Here is a 10,739-nt window from a genome sequence, read left to right as displayed (position 1 = left end):
GCGCATAGCAATGCGGCCCCCACCCCAGTCCCAGCCATACGGCAAAATCCGTGCCACACATACATAATTACGCATTGAAAATACCATGGGCATAGGTGGGGGGTGGGGGCACGACTACGGCACGCCCCAAAACGCGGCTCAACCGCACTAGGGGCTTCCCGCTGTTATTTTTTCTCTCTTTCAGGACTTTACTCTCTGGAAACCCCGTCCGGCAGTACAATTGCCGGACACACGATACAACAACCAAGGAGGCAGAAAGCTACGTCGCACCATGGAACTCCCAGGTGGTCTCTGATAACGAGTGAATACCTACTTTAAATACCATTCCTCAGCTTGCCCTTGGAGGGGACATGTCAAATAGTCCTACTTTTTTGCTTAGCACACTACTTGTATCATTCTACATCCACGCACCTTTTTGAATAAACAATGCATAGCACTAGACTATTGCCGCATTCTCTATTCTTTTTTATATATATTTTCATTCATCACATTCAGCACCCGTACACTCTGGTACGGCCAATAAGCCAGGGGCTTAAGCATACCCCATAATACGGCGTGAGAAGTCCGACCACTTTCGACAGTGGGTCACCCCGAACTTATAGCATTATATTCATCAACTCCGAATCATGTCTTTGGTCAATAGTTTGGTTTGCCCGGCTCCCATGTTTTGGTACCTTACTTTCCCCTATATAGGCTAAGGTAGCACTGGGAGAACTACTGCGATTGTGCCCCGGTTCATCTGGGCAAGCACCTCAGTAGAGAAAGCTAAAACTGACTGGCATGATAAGGCGAGAGCTGGTCGCTATTCGGGAGGTCTCAAGTCCTTAAAGACTTATGCCGCTTAGGGCGAGGAGTTGGCTTTGTCCGGCTTAGGTGTGTATAGCGCCCCGAATTCGGCCTTCCGAATACTAGGGGCTTCGCCAAAATTTAAAATTGTAGACTTCTATGGCTAAGTTAGAGTGATAAAGCATTACAATCCGATTGCCTTGTTCGTTGTGCGGAGCACCTCCCTCGAAGGACCCAACAATGGGAAAAAGAGTGCTCAGATATATCCTGAACACCCCAACACTCGTGGCATGGTGGCAGAAGCCGACGGTTGGCCATCTCTCAGATTTGATAAACAGCCACACAGAAGGTAATATTTTAAATTCAAACAAGCGTTGCATAGCGCACATGAACAAGTTTTCATAATACAGGATCACACGAGCAAGTTCATTCAAAAGTTACATCCTTCGCACACTCGTCCGCCACAAGACGGGCACCTTCAGGACACCCTCATAATACATTTCAGGGTGGCGATGCTCCTTGCCCTGCAGAGGCCCCTCCTTCACCAGCTTCTCGGCATCCATCTTGGCCCAGTGCAGCTTCACACGGGCAAAAGCCCAGCATGCACCTTCGATGCAAACGGACCGCTTTATGACTTCCAGCCATGGGCAGGCATCCACAAGCCGCCTCACCAGGCCAAAAGTAGCTGTTGGGAAGGGAATTGCCAGGCCACATCCGGACTATAAGGCCCCTCATGGCCTGTTCGGCCTCCTTGTGCAGCTCGACCGGTTGCTTCAGCTGGTCGCTCACAGGCATCGGGTGTTCAGTCCCAGTATACCGAGACCAGAAAAACTTCTCCGTCGAGCTTCCCTCCTCGGCCTGGTAGTACTTTGCGGCATCCGACACGCTGCGGGGCAAATCTGTGAATGCTCCTGGAGAGCTCCGGACTCGGGTAAGTAACAAGTAATTTACTTTCACATGCTTGCTTTGCATAATGAACGCCTTACCCGCTGCTATCTTCCTCATCGCCTCAATTTCCTGGAGGGCCTTTTGGGCTTCAGCCTTGGCATGCTTTGTTCTCTCGAGGGCCGCGGCAAGATCGGACTCTCGCATCTTCGAGTCAAGCTCCAAAGTCTCGTGCTTCTTCACGAGAGCCTGGAGCTCTTGCTGCACCTCGCCCACCCGTGCCTCTTGTTTTTCCTGCTCGGTGTGCTCCTTGGCCGCTTTGTTTTCGGCCTCGGACAGCGCTCGCTTCAGGGTTGCCACTTCGGTCGTGGCCCCTGGCACATCCATGATGATCCTATCATTTTGCAACCACATCTTTCTTATATTTTAACATATAATGAGGCTAGCAACTCGTCTCCACGAAGGTCCCTCGATTTGCGTCGATTTCGTCAGTTGGATGATGGTCAAACTTATCTTTCTTGGCTTGGTTGACGTTGGATCTTTGTTGGAAATTTCATTCTTCGTTTTTACCTTCTGGTGAATTCGTTGGGGCGATGACCTGTGGGATCAGCCTTGTGTGCTATTTGTTGGGTCAGTTGTTTCTTGGTCGCGGGCGACCACCCCTGACGCGCCGCATGCATACGTCGTGGGCGTCGTGCGGTTTTCCTGCCTCGAGTCATTGATGTTGCATTTGCGGTTCGCTTCTCTAGCTCGGTGGATGGAGCCGCTGCAGGTGGGCCTGTCTTTCTTATGGTCCCACCCGTCTGTCTACTGTTGTGTTTTTTTCGTGTGCGTTCCGTCGCGTCCCGCGTTTGGAGAGAGGGGCGTGCATCCTGGTCGGGACCCTCGTTGTACCGCCGCCTTTCTTTTGCTGCAGGTCTTCGGTGACCGTTGCTGCCTCTTTCTCCGTCTGACTGATGGCCCCTATTCCCTTCAGGTCCCGCTCATTAGTGTCGTCTGCCGTGCATCGGCGTAGTGAACTTCGAAAAATGGCTTCCTGATAGCTTGAGCTCATTACTGTGGCTATGGCCTACGCACGCAGGGGGGCAGTGGACGTGCGTGCACTGCATGGTGGGCCCTACGCGAGACGTGCGCGACTCATGCATTCGCCGGTACGTAGCCTGCAGGTTCGCTGCTCTCTTTGACGGCGGGCTATGGGCACACGCAGGCCGCATGTCGAGCTTCGTATCGTGGGTCTCGATGGTGGTGTGTAAGGTTTGCACGTGCCATCATAGTGGACAGAGGATCCTTTTCTCTTCGGTTTCCCCTTTCCTCTTCTGTTGCCTCTTTCTGCCCGCTTGCTTCGTCCGTCTGCTGTCTTCCTCCCTGCCGCACTACTGCGCCCTCTCCTCGCCGGCTCGCTTCGCCCCCTTCGACCATGCTGCACTGCGGGCTATTGCGATGGCCGTGCTTTGCTCCATGGGTGCTGACGGTTGAGGTTCCTCCTGCTCTTCTCGTGTTCTTCCCTTCTATTCTTCCTTCGGTTTGCTGATCTCGCCCTCTTCCGTTTCTTCCCTTCGTGTGCAGTTTCCTTGCCTTCGTCTTGTCTCTGGTGTAGGAGCTTGGGTCGTTCTGTCCTTGCCGTCGAGGTTAGTGCACGGCTCCTCTACTTCTCTATGGGTGCTTGTCTGTGAGGTGTTTGACGAAATGCGCGTGTGCTCCTCGATGAAATGCATGTGTGTTGCCGTATGTTCTACGCCTCACATTAGCCTCGGGTTAGCTATGCGTGGTCTGCAGTGGTTGTTTCCACGTCTTATATAAAGATGAGGTTGTGCTATTTTCTGTTGCATGTTACGGTTGGGTTATTTTGTTAAGAGAATCTTATCTGAAACTAAGTGGCCTTTTGTGTTCCAGATTAAAGTTGGTTTGTTTCTTATATAGATCGTATATATGTATTATTGTATGGTCATTAAATTGAGTGCTCTTTTCTTTTGTATTACGTATTGCAGCTGCTGATGCTTTGTCCTTTTGCTCCTCCAGTGGCATATATGATATCAAGCCTTCAGCAGATGCACCAAACAAACTACATTTTTCTGCAGGGTATGACATATTGTTTCTGCTAAATAAATAACATATGCTTTACTATTATAATAATGTCACTGTAGTAATTTGTTGACTCACATAGCTCACTATATGACTGCGGATAGTGTAGAAGCTTTATGAAGTGCTCAACCTTTTGTCAGAAAAAATGGGGTTAAAAACATACCTCAGAACCGATGGGTTTTATGTAGGCACAATCCTACCTTTTGATTATCAAAGTAGTCTTGCTATTTATAGATGTATCATGTTGGTAGGGTCCTCTTCAAAGCATGTGTTCTAATCATTGTGGACATAATTCTTTTTGCGAGTAGCCACATTGTGTCAATTAATTGAGCAATAGCTACAAAATCAATATTTATGAGCAGAGAATTCAAATCTAGCCATAAGCTTTGCTTACTTTTTAACGCAATAGCAAAACCGGAATAGCAACACTTTAAAATAAATAAAAATAGAATAAAGGTGAATATGCCATGTCCATTCTGCACAAATATACCTGTGTACCCTTTCCTTTCTCATTACCCTATTATAGTTATATTTGATGTATGATGACCAATGTTTACAAAGTTTGACCGCTTGAAAAATCGAGTAGTAACATCTCTATATTTGTTACTCTTTTTGCAGTTTTAGCAATTTCGAATGACACAATGCCCATTCTGCAAGTATAATTACCACACCCTCCTCTTACCCGTGCTACTGATTACTAATATTTTTGCTGCTCTGGTGCTATGCTATTGAATGTTCAAATCAACTAGGACAAAATTGTTGTGCTCTATTCATCCACACAAATGACACTTGGCTCCTCAGGGTATGGTGCATATTGCCTCTGATTTGCTTATCTCAGTGTGCTTTTTACAGAAAGTTTGATTTTCTTATTATTCACTTCTTTAGGGATATGAGGAGAAAGCTCTACTCTTTGCAGTGTTGGCATAATTTCTACAAGTGACATGGTTGATCTTTGCTATGTTGATCGATGGCATGATATGTACCTAAGGTTGGAGATTCTTAATTAGGTACTAAAAAGATGACAGCTACTTCATTTTCAGTACAGTAGTTTACTGAATATTTCTAAGGTTTGAATTGCATCTGCATGATCACAGTGACAATATAACTAAAACTGGAAGAAACATCAGACTAAATTCAATCAGTTTTTTACCTTTTTTAGAAAGATAAGAACAATATCCAGTATGATTCTCTTCACTGAGGAGCTCGAAGGCTGGTACTGCGGCTTGTTGTGCCAATATTTGATAATCTGCTGCTAGCTCCAGAGACGGCGCCATTAGTATGTGCATTGGTGATGCTCAGCACAAAGCTATGTATCCACCTCCTTTGCTCTAGACTACGTCTCTCCAGCCCTGAGCTATCCTTATTATTTTATTAGTTTGATATAATATCATGAAGAAGGTGACGGTCCTGTTCTTGGTCCTGCACTGCACCACAGACCGGGTGACAGACCTGCTGACCCACTAATCAAACCCTTGACACAACTGCTGTTTTGCTTCTCATATTTATCTCATATTGATACCTTTTTGTGATTCACTTTTATCCTCTCTATTCTAACTCATTAGCTTGCTCAATGTTTTAGTTTGTTCATGTATTTGTGTTGCCTCAGAAATTACGAGTTGCAAGTATGAGTGGCATCTTCAACCATGCTATTATATCTATTACTTTTCTAAACTGATGTGTTCCTGGAATTACATATGAGAGTACATGTAATTGAGTTGTGCTGACTTGCTTTTCTAAACTGATAAGCTGGAGCCGGAGTTAAATATGAGAGTAGAGATAATTAAGTTGTGCTCCTGACTTGCTTTTCTGAACCGAAGTGTTCCTAAGATTGCCTTCTTTAAGTGCATCCAACTATTAGTTTCCTGGTAAATTAGAGATAAATGCTTTTCCTTTTACATTTATCTTTATGTCGATGGCATTCTTTTTATTCTGTTGATGTCGTAGGTTATCAAATCGTCTCCCTCTTTATGCTTCGGTGTGCATGTGATTCTATACACTTGACTACTTTGTGACATGTATTTCCATATATAGGTCTATTTAATACCCAGGATGAAGAATAAGTAATTCCTCACCCTGGTCGATCGACCGAGGGATGGTCTAGTATATATATATAGACAAGATATTACTTACCTTTGTTCTCCTCGAGCTTCCTCTTGGCAAGGCCGAGTTTGTTCTCGGACCGCTCGACGTTCTGCTTCAGTGCAGCGACCTCTGCAGTCAGTGCGGCCGAGGTCAGCAGTGAAGCCTGCATACGCATATAGACATACTTGTATTAGACTCCTGTAGATATTATTTGATCCTCTATTTGGCTTTTCTTTGTGAACACCAAACAGAGCATCAGGGGCTACTGTCTATGCGGTAATATTTTCCTATATTTTAAATACTTACCTCAAAGCCTGTTAGAAGGCTGGCACATGCTTCAGTCAGTCCGCTCTTGGTGGCTGAACCTTCTTGATCACTGCACTCATAACAGTGCGGTGCTCTTCGTTGATGGAAGTGCCGTGAAGCGCTCCCAGCAGGTTGTCCGGTGTCTCTGGATAGACAGAGGTCACCGGCACAGGCGGCTTGCTCCTCTTGGCAGGGGGCCACCTGCTGGAGTCCGGAACCACCGGAGGTTCCGGCGCAGTGTTCGGCTGAGGGCCGAACTTGGAGCCCTTGGGAGTCCTGCTCCCTTTGCGCCTGGAGTCCAGAAGGTCGCCTTGAGGCGCCTCCAGGACTACCTCCCCTCGGTTCGATGCCCCTTGAGACAATACCTCGACATTGTCCGTAGGGCGAGGAGAGGAGGCGGTTGGAAGTGACTCACTATTCATATCCGACGAGTCCAAGGAACCATCCGACGAGGATACGTCGACGCAGGCTCGGGGCGGACTGCATGATCATATTCGACGTTAGGAGAAGCAGTGCAATAAAAGTATGCTATGAGTTACTCTGGTATCCGAATACTTACAACTTTGCCAGGGGCTTGGCCCTGAGTAACCACTCTTCTTCGCTGTCGGTGGCGGTGGTGGAACAGTCCGGAAGGAGAGTCCTTCCCTTTTTGGACCCTCCGGCCTCCCCGGTTGGGGCGGCCTTCCTTTTCCTGTCTCCCCCGGCTGAGGGGGAGAACCGTCATCTTCCTCCTCCTCGTTTTCACGGAGGAGTGCGTCTCGGAGTTATCGGACGATGAGTCCGATACCACCTGACGCCGGGAACAATTTCGGGTTCTCGTGGCATTCTTCTTGATCTTCTTCTCCGACACCTCATAAGGAGCCAGAGTCCGCATCTCCGTTAGGAGAGCGTCTGCAGGGTCTTCGGGCAGAGGGGCCAGACAGTCAATCTGCTCCGATGTCTCCACCCAGTCCTGTCAAAGGCGTGTGAGCTCAGACCCCGCACATGGTTAAACTATGGAAAATAAATACCCTACGAGATGTACATAACTTACCGGATGCACAGGGCGCGTCGCGCTTAGCCCGCGGTCCTCGGTAAGGGGAGGGGGGACCTTGGCGCCCTTGAACAGCACCTTCCAGGCGTCCTTATGCATCGTGTTGAAGAGCTTGCGTAGAGTCTGGTGCTGGGCCGGGTCGAACTCCCATAAGTTGAAAGCCCGTTGTTGACACGGGAGGATCCGGCGGAAGAGCATGACCTGGACTATGTTGACAAGCTTGAGTTTCTTGCCTATCATGTTCCGGATACACTTCTGGAGTTCGTCCAGCTCCACCGACGAGCCCCAGGACAGGCCCTTCTCCTTCCAGGAAGTGAGCCGCGTGGGGATTTCGGATTGAAACTCGGGGGCTGCCACCTAGTTGGTGTTGCGTGGCTCGGTGATGTAGAACCCCCCGATTGCCACCCCTTTATGGTCTCCACATAGGAGCCCTCGAGCCATGTAACATTGGGCATTTTGCCCACCATGGCTCTGCTGCATTCCGCTTGTTGGCTGCTTAATACCTTCGGTTTGACAGTGAAGGTCTTCAGCCACAGGTCGAAGTGGGGCGGGACACGAAGGAAAGCCTCGCACACGATGATGAACACCGAGATGTTGAGGATGAAATGCAAAGCTAGATCATGGAAGTCTAGCCCATAATAGAACATAAGGCCGCGGACGAATTTATGGAGGGGAAACCCCAGTCCGCGGATGAAGTGTGTGAGGAAAACCACCCTTTCGTAAGGTTCCGGGGTAGGGACGATCTGCCCCGTGGCTGGCAGCCGGTGCGCAATATCCGCGGCTAAGTATCCGGCCCTGCGTAGCTTTTTGATGTCTCCCTCCGCAATGTTGGAGACCATCCACTTGCCTCCTGCTCCGGACATGTTTAGAGAGGGTTGAGGAGAAGGATGTGGACTTGGGCGCTGGAGCTCGAGTGCGCGAGAATGGATGAGCAAGGAGGAAGAAGGCGTGGGTAGAAAAAGGTGAACCCTTATACCTTTATAAGGGCAGACAAAACTATGTACCCCCACCAGCCTGGTAAAACTCGCTTATCCCCCAAGAACAGTAATTGATGGCGTGGTTCGGTTACCCACGTCCGTATTGATGGGAATCCCGTAATAAGGGGACATGATCTCTGCTTTGACCAGACGTGCCAAGGAAACCGCCTCGCGAAACACACTAAGGTTGGTTGTGAAAAACGATTTGAATGGTGACCTGGCTGGGGTGTGATGTCACACTGCGGAATGCGTCGGCAGATTAAATTTGTGAAAATATTATTCTCTATGGTTGTATGTGGAACTTATTTTGCAGAGTCGGACACAATCCTCGTGTTCAAAATCTTCTATGAAGTATTCGGAGAAGGAACCCGCCTTGCAATGCCGAAGACAATCTGCACGCCGGACTCATCGTCATTGAAGCCTGGTTCAGGGGCTATTGAGGGAGTCCTGGATTAGGGGGTATCCGGACAGCCGGATTATATCCTTTGGCCGGACTGTTGGACTATGAAGATACAAGATTGAAGACTTCGTCCCGTGTCCGGATGGGACTCTCCTTGGCGTGGAAGGCAAGCTTGGCAAGCTTGGCAATATGGATATATAGATCTCCTTCCTTGTAACCGACTCTGTGTAACCCTAGCCCCCTCCGGTGTCTATATAAACCGGAGGGGTTAGTCCGTAGGACCAAGAACAATCATAGCATAGGCTAGCTTCTAGGGTTTAGCCTCTTTGATCTCATGGTAGATCAACTCTCGTACTACTCATATTATCAAGAATAATCAAGCAGGACGTAGGGTATTACCTCCATGAAGAGGGCCCGAACCTGGGTAAACATCGTGTCCTCGGCCTCCTGTTACCATCCGCCTTAGATGCACAGTTCGGGACCCCCTACCCGAGATCCGCCGGTTTTGACACCGACAGCGACCTATGGCGTTTACGATGAGTGGAAGAAAGGCGAATGAAGGAGGGGAGGGTGAGCTTGCCCATGAGCAGGGGAATAGGGGCGGCGAGGCTCGACGAGGCCGGTCGGGGAGGAGACGGAGACGCGACACAGCGGCGGGGAATGGGGAGGACGAGGACGGATCGGGCACCGCGGGGATCTCTAGCTTGAACGACTCCTCCAAGATGATGTAGTCGACAACGGCGCTTCCGCTGGATAGCCTCTAATGGCAAGGGGGCGACGGTGGCCATGCGGGCAAGGGTCTCCATGGCAACGGCGGTTTGGGTCCTTCCAGATTGAGGAGAGGGAGCAGGGAGAAGGAGAAATAGGGATCTAGGGTTAGAGGGGCGGACGAACGTGGTCTTGTAGGCGAGGGCAGAGCCGGCCGATGGCTGCCACCACGGCAAGGAGCCATGGATGGCTGCCAAGTGGCCCAATAGGTTTAGGTGTTCCCTTATGTTTCTTCTCTGTTTCTTTTATTTCTACATTGTTTTGCAAATTGTTAGACCACGCATTCACATTTGTAAAATATGAGACTTGGCTCGATAAATTACATGCAATATTTAGCACTGCCAGAAAAAGGTTTGATGGCAAGATGATTTCATTTGGATTTGTATTAATTATAAATGGGATAGATATTGCTATTTTGGCACTGTTTTATTCAGAAAAGAGCATTTAAATACTTTTACAGAAATGTTCGGACAACACCATAATTGGTTATGAAATATTTGCCACACTTTGAACATTTTATTTTGCAGGTTTGAGAAATTTGAATTTTGGACTTTAATTTGAACTTGAATCGAATTATGTTTTGGATCATGCGAGGATTAGCAACAGTAATGTGATGACATGGCACCATTAATGGGGGATTACTGTAGCTTAATTATCCGGGCGTCACAATTCTCCTGCACTACAAGAAATCTCGTCCTGAGATTTAAGGGGTGGACTAAGGGAGAAAGACTAGGGAAGGACGGGGCTCAACACAAGATAGGTACCTAAGGGCTATCTTGCAAACGTGGCACCGAGGCATCTCTTGAGTTGAAATTCAAGGAAGTCATCGAGAGCAAGGCTAGAATGTGCAATAAGAAGCTTCAAGCGGATGGACAATCGTTCGATGTCTGAAACAGAGTGTGAAAGGGGTTCAGAGCATCAAGAATAAGTATTGCATCTGATAGCAGAACAGATCACAAAAAGGTGGCTTGTGAATTACATACTAAGGCAAGCGTGAGGAAATTTTTTGGAAGACAGGAATGTACAGAAGAGTTAGGTTTTGATCCTGTGGAACTATGGGTTATGGGCCCACCATGTTGGTTAAAAGTAGGAAGGACGGTGACGTCTTGCGTGATCATGTAAGCAAGGCATGTCAGAGGATAGCCTGTCAGTTATGTCGGCAACAACATTGGTACCAAGGACGAGGGACAAAGAGAACCATGTTCCTGCACGTTGAACGAGGCGGACCAATAGGCAAAGTTCTCATCCATCGGTGGCTATCAGAATGTCATCAACAATAGTAACAGGGTCTTGCTGACAGAATTGTACATCGAGGTGTTTACATAAGCAGGAGAATATTACGGCTTAGATCATATAGATCACCAGAAACGTTAACCCAACAATTGGAAAGGAAAATATGATTATCAGATTAAATAGAACA

General features: G+C 48.2%; 1 long non-coding RNA gene across 1 annotated transcript; it reads left to right on the top strand.

Annotated features, from left to right (window-relative positions):
- The first annotated feature begins 2,934 nt into the window (after window positions 1–2,934).
- LOC123111711 (uncharacterized) lies at window positions 2,935–5,474 on the top strand. The gene is made up of 5 exons (XR_006454684.1): window positions 2,935–3,148; window positions 3,238–3,299; window positions 3,691–3,750; window positions 4,372–4,555; window positions 4,639–5,474. It is a non-coding gene; the product is annotated as an uncharacterized lncRNA (long non-coding RNA).
- Window positions 5,475–10,739: the final 5,265 nt, after the last annotated feature.

The sequence above is a fragment of the Triticum aestivum genome, chromosome 1A (genome assembly GCF_018294505.1).
Source record: "Triticum aestivum cultivar Chinese Spring chromosome 1A, IWGSC CS RefSeq v2.1, whole genome shotgun sequence".
NCBI classification, from domain to species: domain Eukaryota; kingdom Viridiplantae; phylum Streptophyta; class Magnoliopsida; order Poales; family Poaceae; genus Triticum; species Triticum aestivum.
The sequence above is the reverse complement of the archived record's forward strand: the minus strand, read 5'-3'. Positions and strand labels throughout refer to the sequence as shown.